Source organism: Pangasianodon hypophthalmus, chromosome 11 (genome assembly GCF_027358585.1).
Source record: "Pangasianodon hypophthalmus isolate fPanHyp1 chromosome 11, fPanHyp1.pri, whole genome shotgun sequence".
NCBI classification, from domain to species: Eukaryota; Metazoa; Chordata; class Actinopteri; order Siluriformes; family Pangasiidae; genus Pangasianodon; species Pangasianodon hypophthalmus.
Window position 1 is genome coordinate 722774 of NC_069720.1, and position 10000 is coordinate 732773.

General features: G+C 39.2%; 1 protein-coding gene across 3 annotated transcripts in view; it reads right to left on the reverse strand.

The window, feature by feature from the left end:
• Window positions 1–6373, reverse strand: part of adgrg1 (adhesion G protein-coupled receptor G1) — a 22465-nt gene extending 16092 nt beyond the window's left edge. For 2 of the 3 annotated variants that reach the window (XM_053238304.1, XM_053238302.1), the window contains exon 1: window positions 5934–6373. The gene's annotated coding sequence lies outside the window, so the exon portion shown is untranslated. Of the gene's footprint in view, window positions 1–1443; window positions 4413–5933 lie in introns of those variants that run through there. The other variant, XM_053238303.1, reaches the window with a different exon arrangement.
• Between the last annotated feature and the right edge of the window lie 3627 nt (window positions 6374–10000).

The following is a 10000-nucleotide window of genomic DNA, read 5'->3' on the forward strand; positions in this document are numbered from 1 at the left end:
GAGAGAGACAATAGAGAGAGAGAGAGACAGACAGAGAGAGCGAGAGAGAGAGACAGAGAGAGAGACAGAGAGAGAGAGAGAGAGAGAGACAGACAGAGACAATAGAGAGAGAGACAGACAGAGACAGAGATTGTGAGAAATGCATAAACATGCATCATCTTCAGACATCACTTGTAAAACAGTATGTGAAATTTCTTCATGTATTTAAATATCCACACAAAATTATACTTTTGTATAATTGTGCAAAAAATTCTCTGAAAAAAAAACTCTCTGAAAACCCCAAACATCATTGTACATTATGTCAAAATCATAAATCATAAATGTCAAAAACATTCACAGGTGAAATCTGTAATGGATACTTGCTTATATTTTTTACTTTATACATTAACAGAGTGTTAATCTAATGCATCCAATTAAACGGAGCTAAAAATAAACTCATTAGTAAAAAAGATTTGAGTTTACTTTGATGAACAGGAACTGGTTTTAAAATCCAAGTTTTTGAATGAATTCAGATATTTGCAATAATTTGTTCTTTCACTCATTTGTTAGTTTCATCAATTAAGAAAAAAACAACAACATTTGTTTATAAAGCGCATTTAAAGCCAGCGTGCTGCACAGGAGCACGAAGTGAATTTTATAAAGTGAGAGATGAAGTGTATACTGAGCAAGTCGTACTAAATTTAAACTGAATTAAAGTTTTATAACCAATAATTATTACTCATCTATCTAATCAAGATCCTAGTTCACTTCAAGTTTGTGTAAAAACGTAAAAATAAAACATGTCTGTACAAGTGAGAAGGTTTAAGTCTCCCTGTGTTAACACTTAAACCTCAGCAAATGAGATCAAATTAAAGCTCTCTCTCCCCTCTCCCTCTCTCTTTCTCTCTCTTTCTCTCTCTCTCCCTCTCTCTTTCTCTCTCTCTCTCTCCCTCTCTCCCCTCTACCTCTCTCTTTCTCTCTCTCTCTCTCTCTCCCTCTCTCTTTCTCTCTCTTTTTCTCTCTCCCTCTCTCTTTTTCTCCCCCTCTACCTCTCTCTTTCTCTCCCTCTCTCTCTCTCTTTTTCTCTCTCTCTCTCCCTCTCCCTCTCTCTTTCTCTCTCCCTCTCTCTCTTTTTCTCCCCCTCTCCCTCTCTCCCTCTCTCTCTCCCTCTCTCTCCACCTCTCTCTCTCACATTGTTGTGTGTGCCTCACTGAAAGAATGTCCCTTTTCACTTCTTAAACTACTGTGGAATTTCATCTGTGTGTGAACGCCTACTGTATGTGTGTGTGTGTGAATGTGTGTGTGTGTGTGTGTGTGTGTGTGTGTGTGCACCTGTGTGTGTGTGTGTGTCTTACTGTTCAGCAACTTGTTAGAAGCACTGCATTTTCATTTTGCATAATAAACTTCACACCTTAACATCCAACGTTTCATCTGCAGAATGTACCACTGGTGGTTATTACTCACGGCTTATTTTCTCTCCCTCCTGTTTCTGAATGTCACGACCTCTCAGTTTGTCGTTTTTGAATCACGTGCACACAGTTTGCTTGCCATTGCAGACTTTTCCTAACAAAGACTCAATGTCTTCATGACCTCAAGCTGATCAAACACAGAACCGTGCATGTCGACAATCTCAGACGAGCCGGAGCTTGTGTATCCCGACACGGCGACCGGACGCACGGCCGAATGAAGCCTCGATATTTTAGCTTCGCTACAAAAAGAGGAAAAGGCTTTTCACTGAGCTGTAGTGACAGGCGTAAAGCACGGAGGGCAGAAGGTCATGAAGCGGCCATGTTCCAGTTCTGCACTGTCTGCATGTTGACGTGCAGGTAGAATGAATTCGAGACGAGCGCCTCGACCAGACAGGAAAACCAAAAGTAACTGAAAAACACAAAGAACACCTGGAACAGCAGCACGAGTCTAACGAAAAAACAAATTATTAGACGAGTATAAAAGACTTTTCAGCTTGTGTGTGCGTTCTAGAGTGGTCATGATAACACAATTTTTATTCCAACAGCAAAACTAAAAAACAAAAACACTTCTCATCACTTGACCTTCAGCACACTGTGTTTAAAACACATTTCATTTTGTACACTCAAATTATCTTTTAGATCGGACAATGTTTCTCAAGCACAATGACAATTTTTGGCAATGAAATTTTTCCCATCAAGTCGCTTTATGTAATTAATAAACACTGTGTGCGTGTGTGTGTGTGTGTGTGTGTGTGTGTGATGGGATGGTGTGATGAATTGGAGTTACTGTTAGCACCCTGAAGCTGAGTATTTTCCTATAACAGGTGCTTTATTTCTCTTATACCACTACAATTTACCAACAATTCAAACTTTTTATTTATTAAAGAACAACAAGTCGTACAATTTATCTGTTTAGAGATACATTTAACGTTGTGGAGCGTCTGTAAAACAAGTTAGTTCCTGTTCTCACTTCCATAACGTGATGAACAGTTTTTCTCTCTCGTCTCTCCTTTTTATAAAACAAAAAAAACCCACAAGAAACCACAAACAGTAAACTCTGTCCTGAAGATTTACAGCTTCACTTCTGACTGCTACAAAGCGCTGACACTGGAGACTCCTTCCAGAAGTGTTAAATAAACATATCCTTATAGATTAAAGATTACACACATTTTTTTTACTCTGTGTTTTATTGTAAGTGGAGCATACACAGTACAAGTTCATGTAAATGAGCTGTTACTCTGGAAGCGATAACGTGTTGAAGGAGCGCGTTTGAACCACCAGCTTGACGAGGAGCTCATTAATTCCTCACACGGCTCTGAACATCCGAATCACATTAACATACACAATTCAGCTTGTCTATAGACTCAGTACAACATCCACAGTGTTAGCCAGTTCAACCCTTTAATGTCTGAGACGTCTAGATTTACATTCCTCACTGCACTTCCTGAATAATAAAAAACTGAGATTAAATAAAGACATAAAAGTGCAGAAAGTGGACTGATTATTTCCTATACTGTTGTATTGAATACTGAAATGTCTTCTGGGTTTTTGTGGGTTTAACAGACTGTACAGTTCTCACTCGGGTTCTCGTTTGGTGAACCGCTGAACTGTCCTCAAAAGGCAGCCACGCTGAGACACACATTCCTTTCTATTGAGGCGTATTGACTGAGGGTTGTGGAGGTTACTGGGGTGATGTGTATGCCTTTCACTTAAACACACACACACACACACACACACACACACACACTGGGGATGGGCAGGTTCTCTGTAATTTACTCATAGCCTTGGAGTAAAAATGTTCCTGCAGATCCTCCACCTGCGCTCCAATTTCCTCAAACATCCCCAACACACATTCTAGGGATTTCAGAGTAGATGAAATTTATTCGCAAAGGCATGCCGAAAAGATAAAACAACTATTATGCTTGGCTTTAAAAGTCTGAAGCAGCTTTTGGGTGAAATTCTATCGCAATCTCACTTCTACACACAACAAAGTCTTTGTTCAAATTCCGTTCTCATCGTGTCTCTCTCCTCCTGTAATATCTCATCACTCTAATAATATTTTTGTCCAGATAATCAGAAAAACAGTGTCACATTGTCAGTCTGCAGCTCTGTGTCCTTGGGAAAGTAATACAAAGTGTGTGAAGTGTGTGCTGCCAGGTCTGGAGCTTGCACACACTTTTATATAGCTTATACACACTTTCAAACATATTAACGTGTAAATAAAATTAAACCCGACTTCTACAGGGACACAAAAATCATCACTGCCATGAAAACGCTCAACACGCTGCTAAACATCTCCGCAAATTAGTTTCTCAGAACTCTTCTTTATGTATTATATCTGCAATCGTACAAGAAAATTTAGAGCTTTAGTAAAGAAAACTGATTTAATACTATTTAATATTTCTGCATTTACACCAGGGTTGCCAGGTCTGCAGCTAAAAAAATAAACAAACACACAAATAAATCATCAATAATCAAGAAACGCAGCATTTTCTTTGAAATATTCTGAACATTTCCCGTGAAGCAGTGAGTGTGGAAGAGGCTGATTTTGCTGAGCTTTTACTTGTTTGTTTAATTTTTGTCTGTTTTTTTCTACACAGACCTGGCAACCCTGGTATATAAGGACACATATTGGAATAATACAGCTGTATAATCCTTTTTATCGTCTGATTTTATAACCTGGAGCTGGATACAGTACATATGTAGTATATATAGAATATAATTGTGTTTCTAAATCAGGGATATTATGGCAAAAAGGCGTTTTATTGGTGTGTGATATGTGACACACTATTTAATTTCGCTAAGAAACCATTAACACCACATTCTATAAACTGTATGTTTGTAAATATAACGCAAACTTTACTAAAAAATAACAAGAGTTTAACAGGAAAAGAAATGAAAATGGAAGAACTGGTACAAAAAAAACGATTTTAACATGCGGTTACAATGCAATTACTCTCAGAGTACTGATCACAACACTCACAACACTCACAACACTCACAACACAACACTCACAACACTCACAACACTCACAACACAACACTTACAACACTCACAACACTCACAACACTCACAACACAACACTCACAACACTCACAACACAACACTTACAACACTCACAACACTCACAACACTCACAGCACAACACTCACAACACTCACAACACAACACTTACAACACTCACAACACTCACAACACTCACAACACTCACAACACAACACTTACAACACTCACAACACTCACAACACTCACAGCACAACACTCACAACACTCACAACACAACACTTACAACACTCACAACACTCACAACACTCACAATACTCACAACACAACACTTACAACACTCACAACACAACACTCACAACACAACACTCACAACACTTACAACACAACAATCACAATACTCACAATACTCACAACACTCACAACACAACAATCACAACACAACACTCACAACACTCACAACACAACACTCACAACACAACACTCACAACACTCACAATACTCACAACACAACACTTACAACACTCACAACACAACACTCACAACACTCACAACACAACACTCACAACACTCACAACACAACACTTACAACACTCACAACACAACACTCACAATACTCACAATACTCACAACACTCACAACACAACACTCACAACACAACACTCACAACACACACAATACTCACAACACTCACAACACTCACAACACAACAATTACAACACTCACAACACTCACAACACAACACTTACAACACAACACTCACAATACAACACTCACAATACTCACAACACACACAATACTCACAACACAACACTTACAACACTCACAACACAACACTTACAACACAACACTCACAATACAACACTCACAATACTCACAACACACACAATACTCACAACACTCACAACACTCACAACACAACACTCACAACACAACACTCACAAAACTCACAACACACACAATACTCACAGTAGAAACCCTCACAACATTCACAATACTCACAACACTCACAATACTCACAATACAACACTCGCAACACAACACTCACAACACAACACTCACAATACTCAAAAATCATCATGATCACCATCATCATCATTTCTCTCAACTCTATTCCATCTAATTGATCTAATCACAGACACACAACTGATCTGAGATCTGCTCCCAGAAGAAGAATGAAATGTGTTTTGTCTCTTCTGTCCAGTGTGACTGTAACCTGTGCAGGTCTGCGTGCTCAGCGGCACGCGCAGGTTTCTCACACATTCACTACCGCTTTTATTATTTATAACATAAAGATCTTTACATTCTGATCAGTAGCCAAGAAAACGAGTTTCAAAAGTCGAAAATAAACCCGACATGACGGTGTAAAGTCACTGACCTGTAACACCAAGATCATCATCATCATTATTATTATTATAATTATATAATCAAGGTGAGATCATTAAACCCTGAACCGTGTAAAGGTGTGTTTCTCTCTCCTACCTGAAGCTTTAATCCAGTGAAACGACGGTCTCGCGCTTCCTCACCTCACACACACACACACACACACACTTCCACGTTAGTTAAAAAGCAGAAAACTGGTGAAACACACACACACACACACACACACACACACCGGAGCGAAATAATGTGGGATAAAATCCGTAGGGGTGAAAACGCAGGTCCACAGCGCGAGCTCTTCACGCTTCTTCTGACGCACGGGTTAAAACGCACCGCACTTCTTCACGCAACGCAAGTCTCGCGCTCACGCGTCGCGTTTTTTTTTTTTTTTTTCACGCGGAGACTCCGCAATTATCACACCAGATTCAGAGATGTGGAGGTTTTCCTGTGAGACAAACCGGGGTCACTACACAGAGCGCGAGCTGCCCACACCAACCGGGAGGCGCGCGAGCTCTTCGGTAACACCGAGGAGGAGGAGGAGTGTGTGTGTGTGTGTGTTTGGGGAGGTGGGTATAACTATAATGCAAAGTATTCGAGGCTGCACACACACACACACACACACACACACACACGGAAAAGAAATTCTCTGTTAGTTATTTTTTAATGAATTAAAAAATAAAACAAAAGAATTGAGATCACATGATCAAAAGATCTTAATTATCACATATTTATGCATTAATATGGTGACATCTGGTCAACTATAAAAAGATGAAACACACACACACACACACACACACACACTTGTAATTGTAATCTTTTAATTCTATAAGTATTGCCTTGTGATGCAGATGAATAGCTAAATGAAGCACCTGCAGGTTTCCTCAGGAGTCTGTTGGATGGTTCCTGCTCTTTATAAAGGAGCTTTCAGAAGCAGAACCTTTTTCTGTAAAGAAAGCACTTTGTTGAAGGTTCTTCAGAGAACCGTTCCCTCACACTGAAAAAACCAGAGAACTCTTTAGGGTCTTAAATGTAATGTTTTCTTAAAAACCCCTGAGCTCAGGACACACAAGACTCACTTCTGTCTCTGTGAGTTATTATTATTAATAACAATTAAACATGAATTTCTTCATAGTTCAGAAATATGTGATGACTTTGACCTCATGGTCTCTACAAGGAAGAGTTCTCTTCTCTTCTCCTCTCTCTCTCTCTCTCTCTCTCTTTCTTCCTTATGGAGACCATGAGGTCAAACTCATCACATATTTCTGATCTATTATATGGACGCTTGGTCCCCATTAGGAGGTACGAACATGCTCTGACTTACACAACATAACCACTCATCCACCAATCCACCCACACACACACCCACACACACCCACACACACACACACACACACACACACACACATGCAAATCGTCTGAGGAGACAATGCACCGCTTTCATACAGTGTGTATAATAGGGGAAGTTTTTTTCGCGGGATTTCCACTCAGTCACACTCGCTTCTGTTTTTTATCACAGCTGAACACCATCACGCTGATCACAGAACAGTTCTAACTGCACTAATGATCTTATTTGCAAGTTCGGTTAGATATCTGCATGTGTGTGATATCATCTTGCACCACACACACACACACACACACACACACACACACACACACACACACATCTTAAAGATGATGGTGTATGATATGCTGATATTTTTGGACAGGATCATCTCACTCATCACATTAATACACTTTTCTCTGTAACTACAGTTTGTACAGTATGAGAAAATATAATTAAACACACTGCACAGTTTCCTTTTTTTATTTAAACACACATCTCTGTTGTGCATTAGTGTATGACATAGTATGTATGGAAAAAAGAAAATTACATATTTTGAAAACTCCACACACTCGCCCATGCAGCCTTCTTAATACTGATTTATTTCAGTATATAAAAGGGGGAAACTTTTAATCAAAACACACTTTTACACTTGCTTAGTGCAGTATATAATAATACCAACACCAATATAAATCAAGATAGAATGCATTAGTATGATTGACCGTCCTCAAGGAAGCTTAGAATCTCCAGAATGTATAAAAAATATCACTTTTTCATCTACACAGAATGGTGCGAAAAACAGAAAACTTCCACTGAGTGTCAGTTCTGCAGGCAGAAACACCTCGTGGATGAGAGAAGGTCAGAGGAGAATGACCAGACTAGTTCAGGCTGACAGAAAGGCTACGGTAACTCGAATAACCACTCTTTACAAGCGTGGTGAGCAGAAAAGCATCTCAGAACAACAGCTGGACAGTAAAAAGATCAGGTGACGTTTTCCAATCTCCATCTGTCCAGTCTGTGTAGCTTCAGATTCCTGTTCTTGGTTGACAGAAGTGCAATGCGATGTGATCTTCTGCTGCTGTAACCCATCCACATCAAGGTTTTGTCCTGAGATGCTTTTCTGCTCACCGTGGTTGTACAGAGTGGTTATTTGAGTTACTGTAGCCTCGATCCATTCTGGCTTTTCTCCTCTGACCTCACTGGTGCTCACTGGATGTTTTTTGTTTTTCGCACCATTCTGAGACTGCAGGAGGTTTCAGCAAGAGATCATCAGTTTTTGAAATCCTCAAACCAACAACCATGACACAGTCAAAACGTCACTGAGATCCCCGAGATATTTTCTGATGTTTCTTTCAGATATTTGATGTGAATCTGCATGATTTTATACATTGCACTCCTGACACATGATTGGCTGATTGGTTAATTGCACAAATGAACAGGTGTACAGGTGTTCCTATTAAAGTGGCATAGTAATAGAGTGTAATATTTAAGTTTCTCAGTTGCTAAACATGAAGAGGGTTCTTTTATCTAAAGAGGGACAGGTTATATTTTGATGGAGAAAACAGAGGTTCACAGACATGAATTCCTTCATGGCAGTGTTTTGGGAAAAAGACCAAACATGCACATCTTGTGACATTTAAACAGTTTAAATCTTTGTGCGCCGTCATCTGTACAGAGTGTGTGAGCGCTCTTCTCTGTTTTGATGATGAGGTGACGGAGCAGGAGTATCATGTCCTTTTCATTACGTCGTTTAAATCTTGAAAAACATTACCAAATCCTGATATTGTACTCCGCTAGCGAGGTTTTACACATCCTTAGGCAAACTGACTGCGTTTACTGCTGTGTTTGTTAAACTGGATCTTTGCTCAACATGATCTCTGCAGGAAATTTAAAATAAATAAATCAATATTTCCTCATTATTTTGGTAAAACATGTCTTCTGAAAGAAGAGATGTCAATGTGTGTTATGAGCAGAATATCTTAATTTTGGTTCAAACCCCATCACAGCCTCTAACAGATTTGAAGAATAAAAAAACATAACTACAGCGTGGCCCAAACGTCTCCATACAGCGGGGAAATTAACACTTTTTAACAAAATGTAATATTATTTACAAAATTTCTTTTTGCCGTTTCTTTGCAAACACACACACACACACACACACACACACAGTGTGGTGTGTGATGTGCTCGCCATGTTTCCTGTTAAAGTCCATCGCAACCTACGACAGTTTCCCGATTATTCCAGAGAACAATTTCAGTACCTTCTTCTTTTGTCAAAGGTGTTCTTAAAGGCTCTCTGGAAAAAATTAAAAATATATATATATATATGTAAACTAAGTATGAGAAATTTTGGAAGACATTTTGCTAAACATTGTTACTTTCCCCCTGTGTATGGAGACTTTTCAGACACTCTGTAGTTTCATTTCTTTTCAGATATTAAACTAAAGGCTTTTGTTTTTAAAAAAATTATCCCCCAAGGCCTTGGAAAGACCATTTCATTCTCCTGTATATCTATGTGCAGAATGACAACAAAGCTTTCCACTGAGAAGGAAATGCAGATGAGGTCTGTCTCTCTAACGCAAAAAAACCACATCTGTGCTGGGTTTAACCTACAATATAGACTAAAGTTAGCCTGTAGACTATACAATATAGATATATGGTATATAAAAATAGCAAACACACACACACACACACACACACACACACACAATTCATACAGGCGTTTACACACAGCAGCCATGTTGATTACACAGCAGCTGAGAGAAACAGCAATTAACTGAGTGAATGAATGTATAATAAAAGAACTGAGAGAGAAAGAGAGTGGGCAGGAGGGTGTGTTTTTGTGTGTG